A 9,550-nucleotide genomic window follows, 5' to 3' on the forward strand; every position below is an offset into this window, starting at 1 on the left:
TACGTGGGACTATCCTAAACACAAAGACAGAGTGGGGTAAATTCTTCCATGTTTTCTTTTACCATATCGGGTTTCAAAGCGTGGGCACAAAATGCAAAGGAAGCTCAAATGATTACAATTAAAGTTTGATTTAACACTGTTTTTCCTCCCTGTGGCACAAATATTTGCACTTTAGTCCTTTTATGGTGATTTAAATGACATGTCGGCAACACTTGGCTTTAAGTGATGTGTTACAGGGACTAAACTTCAGAGAGTTTGGCCTCACCGCCGTCCTGAGTCAGATTATGTTAAACAGATTTAACAGTTTTAATGTTTACAGTTAGCATTTGAAGCTTTGAGCACTCACAAAATCCATTGGTTACCTTGATCTAACATGCCAGAGGCTGTTCACCTTGGAGACCTGCTGCGGATATGGGTACTGAATGGTAGGCTACTCAAAGAGGAATCTGCAGAGAGGCTAAAAAACTTCCAGAAGTATAATCAGGACATATTCACTTGAAATCCCCATCATCAGGGCCACACACTCTCATGTATTTTCACCATGGCACAGTCTGAGGCTGAGGAAAGCTTGCTCATCAGCGGGCTCTAACCGGCGTGTGTTGTTAGCGAAGGCCGAGCAATGACACGGTCCTGAGCGCCTGATTGCAGCCATCTTGAACAGATCTGGCTGGCTCTGGCTCACCACAGGTCCCCTTTCAGTGGGCTGTCATTACTGCAGAGGTGAGCTCTCACACGCCAACCCACACACATTGAAACACACACATGCTAGGGGGCCGCGGAATGAATGAGCACACTGAGACCTGGGCCTGATCAAGCGAGCAGCGGCCGGGAGTTGTTGTAAGAAAATCCTCTGCTGGGACTATCAGAGCACATTAGGCTGAGCAGCCCGCTGCCGCAGAGCACACTGAGGCAGTATTTCAGCTGAGCAGGGCTACAGTTATAATATTACTACGCTAGCCAAAGGGCCTTTGTTTACCTTATTCATAAATATTCTATGTAGCAAGGGTGAATTACTTGTCCAGACGTTAATAATCGAATAGGAATGTGAGGCAGAAGCAAACACGAGTCAGCCCTTTCTCCTGCTGACAGCGTGGATCATCAACAGCGCAGAGCTTAACGCCCCCCTCCAGTGACAGGTGTGCTGCTCACCTCCATGCAATCACACGCTGTTGGTTAACAGTTCGTTCGCTTCTTGGAGAACAAGGGACCTGAAACATTTGCTCAGGGAAGAGAAATTGCAGCAAAACGAAACAACCTAATTTGGCAATAGGCTTCAGCATGCATGCTAGAGCGAGTGTAATTGCTGGGGAAGGGGGTCGCACTTTTTGTTTACTATCTCTGGGCATTCCTTCCCCTAATAACCACTCCAAGTGAAATCAAACCGGCTCTGTATTTGCTCCAAGAGGTGATTAGCCGGGGAAGTTAGGATTTAAAATGGACCTAATTGGGCTGCTCTATTTATGTTAGCTTGAGATTTATCATACCATTTGTGATTCATTTTAAATGGATTAGCCCTACGCATTCTATTTCTGAGTAACTGTGCTTGTAATTGGAACATGCAAAGCAACAGATTGGTTTAGTTGAATAGTTTCATAATTTAAATGGTTTTCCATTTGCACAACAACAAGAGTGCAATGTCCCTCTTTTGTTGTCATAAGAGACATGAAGACATGTCCACTGCCTGCTGGCAATTGTGCTGAAAACACCCACTTTAACATATCCACACACACAGACACACACACACACACACACACACACACACACACACACACAGGGGTGGACTGGGGGGAAAAAGTGGGCCGGGGATTAATTGACCGACAGGCCCACTTAATGCGCGGCATGTATCGGCCGGCCGGGGACGAAAGTATGTTACTTAACAAAAAACCCTATGCATTTTATGTTATTTTGGACAATTATTCATATAGTAATCACATTACCTGAGCCCTTGAGTTGCCTATAGCAAAATAGTTACAGCATATATTTAGTGATTTTAATGTTAACAGATCATTGATGCAATAACATTTTGACCCAATTTGCCTGACTTGATGCATGGAATAAAACATGGGCGTAGGAAGCATCCTCAATGTGGGTGAGACAATTTAACAGGGGGTTTGGGCAGGTGGGTGGACCTCACCTCCTCTAGGGGGGTCCAGGGGCATGCTCCCCCGGGAAGATTTTTTTTTGTACAAATGTTTGGCATAATTAAGTTTTTTTTTTTTAAATCTTGAAGTTAAAAGCATCAATCTGGAGCACTGAGAGCAAAATTACGGAGAAATCGTTTTTCCGCCAAGAAAACGATCCTTTATATGCCGGATTAGAAACATTTTGTCATTAACAGATTTTCACGGGAATGATTGACTGATTGGCTCTGAAGTCATCATCACATATCTTGGTAAGGGTGTGTTTTTCTCACAGCCATACACAGAGCAATATGCGTTCACTTGCAGTCCGTTACTGTAGAAAGGTGTTTGTCACCCATCTTTGCAAGCCTGTGGATATGCTCTGAAGTCTAACTGTTGTTAGTGCTGGTGGTCTCATTGGGAAACTAATATTCTCTTTATATCGAAGACATTCACTAGTTAAATTGTTCCTGTTACTACTATGTTATTTAGGATACAATAAACATTTTTAACTGTAATCCGTCACAGTTACAGAAAAAAAGACGTAATCAGATTACAGCTACATTTCTAAAAATGGGGATTACTACCAGGATTACAATGCTACAGTGCAGTTTAACATTGAGATCGATATATTACGAGGCTCATGTGCACACAGTACAACACTTCACGAGACTAACAACACCAGCAAACTCTAGCTAATCTTCCAGTCATCACGGACATTTGGCCAGTTATTGAGCACATGGGAGAAACAGCATTAAGTGCAAGCTTTGCCTGCCAGCTGTGAAATGTAGCATTTAGGGGTAAATCCATCTACTAACCTGTCTACTACTACTGATGTTACTCGCTACTGAAAAAAATCAAGTTTGAGTGTATGTTTGGATAGCATACCTAACAAAGTATATTTACGTGCATAATGACCGCTATTAATCTGACAAGTGATTATCATAATGAAGGAAGGAATACCTGGAAACCAATTGAACATTGAACAGACATAAACATTATATTAGGCTAAACAAGTTTAACAGCACAAATTAATATTAGTTAGTAAAGTGGTGGACGGAACATAACTTGCTTAAATACTTCTTCATCAAACTCAGTATTGGAGTCCAATACTTGGAATAGTTTGCATATTGATATTGACATATTCCAAAAGTAGCGGAAAGTAATCAAGATTCATACTTTTAATGTTGGGTTGATTAAAATAAATTACTGATTACTTTTTTTAACAGGTAATTAGTCACAGATTTTACATTTTTATGACATGCTAACGCTTCATTACCAATATGCAAATTGTTTGGTATTTAAACATACTAAGGCCTACTTTTAGCACAATATACTGCAAGTCAAATGTAAGCTACAGGCTTTTTGGTTTATGGATGACAGCAGATTTCACATATTTTAACACACACACAAGTGTTTGCTGGGATAACAAAGCTCACTTAAATCTCAAATATGTCAGGCAAAATCCTGTGTAAGTATGTGTAAAACGATGCACTCGAATTATGACTCGTCACACATGAATAAATATTTCTTATTTAAGTGGCATACACCACCAAGTGCACAACCCACATTTGATTAAACACAATAATCTATTGTTAATAAATTGTAAAAGCTACATAGTGTATCAGCAAAGTGTATATGATGTTATACACTATGTGCCTGGAAGAAAAACATTTGTTGAGTATCAACAAATATATCTTTATAGCTTCCTGTTATCCCACTGCAGCCGTACAAGGAGACCCCCCCTCTGGAGCTGTTTGCTGGGCGTGATGAATTGGCTGAACGCTTGAACCCAAAGGCTGGCAAATGATCAGTTAATTAGTGGTTGATAGATGACAGAACTCATTTTTTTATTTGTGCTCCAAAATACAGAAAAACAAATAATAGACATTTTGTTTTAAGGTACAAATCTGTTTCCTCCCCTGCCATTTGCTTTACTTAGGTAGATTGTGCCAAATAAAAAATAGCAAAATGACACTTCATTCACCTTACCATATTTTCCCCTGCTACATAAATGTTTTGTGAAACATGTCCTGGACTGATTTTGAGTCATTCATGTTTCAGCAGTGAGGGAGTTAGAGGAAACAGCAGCATGTATGTACATTCATTACGGCAGACTTGGCATGTGGAGAGAAATAATGTGTTTCAGCTCAGTGAGTGACAGAACAAAGCACATACAGTATTGGAGCTGGTCTTGGAGGGCTGTGGCTATTTGCTGAAACATTTGAGCTGGAGTTTTATGTGACAAAATCATCACAGGATTTGAATTCATGCGGCTTGTGTTTAAAGATTAAGAAAACAGTTAGTGGGAAATTAAAGCAATCCAACTAAATATGATTAATTTCACCGTTGTGCATTTTCTCCTTGAGACATATCTTTTGAAAAGTCTTATCGAGGACATATCATTCATCACTTTAGAATTAGTACCAGCGACAAAAACAGCAAAACAGGCTGTCCAGTGAGCAGAGACCTTGCAGACCTGAGAGTTTATCATTATGGTCGTTCCAAGTCCCTGAGCGATATCACTCATGTTTGCTGGCCCACAGATCTGCAGCTTCATGTGGAGGCTTATCGCTGTCGGGCAACCTAGAACCACACAAAGCCTCTTCCTGCAACGGAACAATCCACACTCAAGCTTCCAAATGGTTGTATCAAAAGCTGTTTGTGTTCAAGTTTCTGGGTGCTCAGAAGCAGCATGATTCATTCATCGCTTATGTCAGGAGAATAATTGTCATTATTTCATGGTTAGTTTGACATACGGTTCATATTCACAAGGCAGGAGTTGAAATGAGCAAGCTAAGGAATAGTGAAAATATGGTAGGAGGTCGGCGTGTGTGTGTGTGTGTGTGTGTGCGTGTTTTAGGGGAGGGGTCCTGACCATGCCTCTCAGCCGTTTCCTTCAAACAGCAATCAGGCAGAATCAAAGCAGCTGCTCTGTCCTTGAATTTTCCAATTGCACTAATCAAGTCAGTTTAACGGCTTCACAAGCTGCTGCACTAAACTGCGTAACACACACACTTACACAGACTAGCTGCTGTCGGCTCAGGCCACCATTCTACAGTCCAGTCAGAGATAATAACACTTATTATTTGGGCCTGTTGGAACACGTGTTGAGGAGAATGGAAGTGTTGAAATGTGGACTGTTAAAGATTCACACAAATCATCAGTGGAGCATAAAAATGCGATACTGTGGTGGGTAAGGGAAATGATTCTCCTTGACCTGTTACTCTGCAGCAACAATTGTCTCTATTGTATACGACCATTCCAGCCTAAACAACATAGGACTAATCCCCCAATTTCCATTCACTCCGATGACAACAATTCAGGTTCATCTTGTGTGTTGAGAGCTGGGAGAGAAAACAAAGCTAATTGTTCTGACTGGCCTAGAGTTTCAGTAAGCCTGCAAATTTCATTTTGCTGCTCGTTGTGATCACCATTACATAAATCCTAACATTAACCAACACAAAGCGGAGGAAGTAAAAGCACACAGAAAGTGTTTCAATGTGGTCTGGCTGCGCAGCCTTGGCCCTGGGAGAGACTTCCTCTGTGAAGTATTTAATGTTGGAAGCTTTCCCTCTCAAAACACAGAGCACCTGGGACAACAGCGTGCTCCAGAGCCGGTGTTAATCAGCAGCAATGCAGACTGGCAATCAGTGGTACCCACAAGAATACAATTAAAACGGTATGCCGGCTCTCTATACAACCATGCCGCCTTACTTATGAAAACAAAAATTACAGCTAAAAACGGCTCTAAACATTTGGTAGAAGCTGTGTGGTACATCCCAAGAAAAACGTCTTGATTGCTAAAAGTGTTTCAAAGACTTTGGTTGGAAACCGGATAAAAGAGGGGGAAATCAGCAGCTTTAAAAGCATTCTTTGCTCCACTGCAAACAATTATTTTCTTCTGTTTCATTCAGAGCAAACACGTCCTCTGGATTTTGATAAGTGTCACTTGACATTACTGGAGAGGATTTCAGAGGTATGCTTGATTACTTTCACTTGCACTTCCACTGAAGATGGGCAGCAAGCTAGGGGTAAGCGGGGGGAAAAGATGAAGTGATCAACAACTCACCTGTGTGTTCTGTTAATACCAGGTGCTATTTTGTACAAATGTTTGGCATAATTAAGTTTTGACTTTAAGTTGCTCATGATAACTTTTGAACCCGTCAACTGTAGCTGGCTTGAAGTGTTTATTTTTGTTTTAAATACACAATCTTAACCGATCGAACCACAAGAACGTTCCTCTCTTTTCTTCCTGGTCCAACTGTTCAAAGGCCCGGCATAGCACTTCATTAGCAAGCCACGCCATGACTGTTTATCTTAGCACAGATAAAGCAGCCTTCAACATCAAAGATCAATCATTACATTGACAGAAGTATTTGAACTTCTCAATGTACCTATAATGATTTAATTTAATGTTACGGGCTACTTTATTTTTGTAATGTCTGGATTGGCTTAACGATAGTTCCTTTAAAATGGTGGGCTGAAAGAATCTACAATGCTCTCAAGAGCTAAGGGGAACTGCGTTAAGCTGCTGAGCCATTTCCTTACACATATTAGTGCAGCTTTAAGAGGTACAACTCAGGGGAGTTACAGTTGTCATGCATCTCATCACCTTAGTAGGATCCTGACATTAAATATTTCCATGACTTGAAACCTAATTAATTTAATGTTATATTATGATGAGATATATAACCTCAGAACAGGCCAAACTGCAGGCACTTCTTTCTCAACATTGCAATATGCAAAAGGCTGAGGACTAATGGCCTGCTTAAAAGTGCACACTGGCATTGTTTTAAAGTGGTCAGTTTTGTCATTAAGTGAATGCTTGTCCACAGTTGGGTCTAAACACAGAGCCTTTTATGGAGTTAGCCTAATTAGTGTGACCATTAGCCTTAATGGGGAGTAATGGCCAGTTAGATGTTATTTGGTAAAACAACACGCTAGAGGCTGGAGGTGTTTTATTACAGCTCTATATTGGGCTCATTTCTGGAAGGTAAAGAATGTTTCCAGATTTCAGGCGAAACTGGCCGTGCACTAATTCAGTTTCCACAGCTAGCAGAGCAGGGACCACCCACCAAGAAGGATACTTGCTGTATGATTATAATTTCACTCAGCGTTATCCTCACTGGCCTACTAAACTTGACTGTAAACTCTTCTGGTCAGTTTCTGTCACGCTAAAATGTGTGGAGCTGTTAATATTTTTAGAACAACTTTACATATTATTCTTTTTTTAAAACATTGCAGATAACCTGGTGCATTTATTCACAGCAATGCATGAGCAGATTCAACTAAACACTATTTGACCAAAGGGCTCCTTCAGGGAATCACACCACTCATCTTTGCAGGATTTATTGTAACAAGACAAAACAAACAGAGTATATTTCACTAAGACTTCAATCCTAGTGATGAAGTGTTTCATTTAGCAGGGGTTTGTAAAATGAAGCCTGTGAACACAATAACCCTTGGCACTGATGTGATGGGGACCAACATGAAATGTTTTTAATATTTGCTGTTAAAATCACAAATGGGCAACCTGGGCAACGAAAAACACACTGTAACACAACTTGACTGAAGTGTAAGTTCCTCTAAGAATGATTTCCAGATCCTGCAGTAATCACCATTTCCAGGGGAATTCCTTCACACCAGAGCTTCTGTAAACATAGCCAATAACGAGCTAATTGCTTTACAGGGTGAATGATAACCAGCTATTTGGCTGCGGTGAAGTCTTAAGGGTGAAGTGTTCATACTGTGTCACTGCATACTGGGTCCAGGAGATTTATAAACATCTACTAGTAGTTTAATTCTAGTGTCAGTGTTTGGCCAATTTCTTTACACAGGCAATTTTTCTTTAGCTGAATACCGTCCGTATCTCTGAACCATGGTTATGGCTAGAAAGGATCCGTCTAGTGTAAATATGACGTCACGTTCTCGTTGTAACTCTCGTTGTAATTGGAGCGGCTCGGAAGCGGTTGGAAAGGGTCGGGGTGCAGGACGCGGGAAGATCGGCCAATCGCGGGTCTGAGAAGAGGAAGGATGGATGACAGACAAGTTCGTCAGTTTAAATGTCTAGAACATTTAAACAATAGTTTGAGCATATATGAGGAGGAAACAAAGACCACATTTGTATCAACAAAGAAGGACAAATGTTTTGGCTAAAGAGGTGAGTTTATAATTGATGTCAGCTTTTAAACTTTAAAGGTTGACTAAAAGAAGGCAAATAAATAATCATGTTGTCCTTCTCAGATTTGAATTTGAATTTGAGCTGAATGTTATGTTCTCCGATGGGCACCGGAAGTACAACACAAACCTTCCACAGTACCTCCAAAACAGGCCACGTGCCATTGCACAACACATCCTGGACAGACACTGTCGGTCACTCGACTACGAGAGAAAGGAGTGTTCTGTGTGAAAAGCCTGACAACATCAGCCACACACCTGGTGTCTTTTGGCCGCGGTTCCATCAGTCCATCATGTACCTGCCAAGACTGGCAAAGAAATGTACTGCCCTGCACTCACTTTTGTGTGGTGTTCAACACAATTGAAGGTTGTGGTTGGGAGAGTCTCAGTGACACCTAGAGGGAAAACCCTCTGTCTTCTCTGGATGTTATTTGCTTAACTACATCCCAAACAGATTCAATCACTCCCACCGAGGATGCCCTTGTCTGCATGGAGGACACCCCGACACCCCTGTCTGCACGGAGGACACCCCCAACACCCCTGTCTGCACGGAGGACACCCCCAACACCCCTGTCTGCACGGAGGACACCTTGAACTCGATTCATGACTTCATTTCATTGTTAAAACCTTCATATAAATCTAATTACAGACTGGATTCAAATTAGGATGTCACACAGAACTGCAAATGCAAACTACCGAGACAGATGACTAATGTTCAGTCAATAAACTACAAGATGCTAGTGGTGAAACAATGTTAGTGCTGTATCAAATACTGTAAGTGAATCGAGAGCGACTGTGCTAGTTTCAGTAGTAATTGTACAATGTCAGTTGCGTCTAACAATAGTAGTGAAGAGACTAATGAAAGAGGAAAGAATGGTTGCTGGGGACAAGTGGAGATTAGATTAGACAGGATGATTATTGCACAGGTGTGCCTTAGGCTGGCCACAATAAAAGGTCACTCTGAAACGTGCAGTTTTGCTTTATTGGGGGGGTCCAAAACCCTAGGGTTAAACCCTAACCCTAACATGTCACCCATTGAGCATGTTTGGGATGCTCTGGATCGGCGTATACGACAGCGTGTTCCAGTTCCTGCCAATACCCATCAACTTCGCACAGCCATTGAAGAGGAGTGGACCAACACTCCACAGGCCACAATCAACAACCTGATCAACTCTATGCGAAGGAGATGTGTTGCACTGCGAGGCAAATGGTGGTCACACCAGATACTGACTGGTTTTCGGACCCCCCCA

General features: G+C 41.6%; 1 long non-coding RNA gene across 1 annotated transcript; it reads left to right on the forward strand.

Annotated features, from left to right (window-relative positions):
• The first annotated feature begins 323 nt into the window (after positions 1–323).
• Positions 324–8,317, forward strand: LOC104942271 (uncharacterized). Its single transcript, XR_797989.1, has 3 exons — positions 324–425; positions 4,984–4,990; positions 8,306–8,317. It is a non-coding gene; the product is annotated as an uncharacterized lncRNA (long non-coding RNA).
• Positions 8,318–9,550: the final 1,233 nt, after the last annotated feature.

Source organism: Notothenia coriiceps, unplaced genomic scaffold, assembly GCF_000735185.1.
Source record: "Notothenia coriiceps isolate Sejong01 unplaced genomic scaffold, NC01 NC01_scaffold00004420, whole genome shotgun sequence".
Lineage (NCBI taxonomy): Eukaryota > Metazoa > Chordata > Actinopteri > Perciformes > Nototheniidae > Notothenia > Notothenia coriiceps.